This window comes from Arachis duranensis, chromosome 9 (assembly GCF_000817695.3).
Source record: "Arachis duranensis cultivar V14167 chromosome 9, aradu.V14167.gnm2.J7QH, whole genome shotgun sequence".
In the NCBI taxonomy this organism is placed as follows: domain Eukaryota; kingdom Viridiplantae; phylum Streptophyta; class Magnoliopsida; order Fabales; family Fabaceae; genus Arachis; species Arachis duranensis.
In genome coordinates this window covers 118,717,603-118,718,586 of record NC_029780.3, presented here as the reverse complement: position 1 = coordinate 118,718,586, position 984 = coordinate 118,717,603, and positions in this window count along the sequence as shown.

The window sequence follows — 984 nt, the reverse complement described above, 5'->3', positions numbered from 1 at the left end:
ATTAAAATTTGGTGTCTAAACTTTGATATATACGTGTCTCAATAAGTGTGAGGGTTTACAACTGTACATTATATTCATGTCCATCCTTGCCTATATATTTGAGACCTCAAGTATTCTCATATATTATCTCTTATAATATAATGTCATAAGAACTATGATATTGAATTTGCCATTTTATTTATTTATTTATTTATAATATTCATCTCACCTTTTAGTTTTTCTCTTTCTTTTGCAATGAATAAATAAAATAATAGAAATATCTTTTTTTTTTATCAAAATGCATGGATGTTCCGTTGTTTGAAAATTGAATAATATTTTTTATAAATATGACTTTAAAATCTAATGAGAAAATTTTTAAAGAAAATGCACTTACAAACAAGAGACTAGAGATACAAGAAAGACTACAAAAGATAAAGTCCACCATGTCTTAACAAAATATGGTCGGTTCTTATCTTTTATAATTCTAACTTTCTAAGAGAAGAGGTTTATTTATGTTGCTTTTGGGATGACCAGTTGTTACCAAAAATGAATAATATTTAAAATGTGATAGTATACAATGATTTTGCTATACAAAGAAATATATAATTGATGAAATAGAGAGATAAAGAGTGAACGAAATTTATGAATAATAAGAAGAAAGTGCCAAATTTAGCAGTCATTGTCTTTTTGAAAATATTTTTAAAGATATTTTAATGAAAATAATGTGTACCTTTACTACCTTAGGCGCACTTTTCTCTTTTCTACAGTAAAAAGCGAAAAGAATAGGATGATTGTTTTTTATACTTTTACTCTTAATATATTATAATAAAATTGATTTTGGGAAAAAAAAATCAAGATATAAATTATATATAGTTAAACGCAAACTTAATATTTCATTTTTTTATTATAAGCTTATACATATATAAAATTTATAACCATTTATATATTTCGGTTTATTAATTTAAATTTTTAAAATTAATAAAAAGTTTAAGAATTCAATTTTGT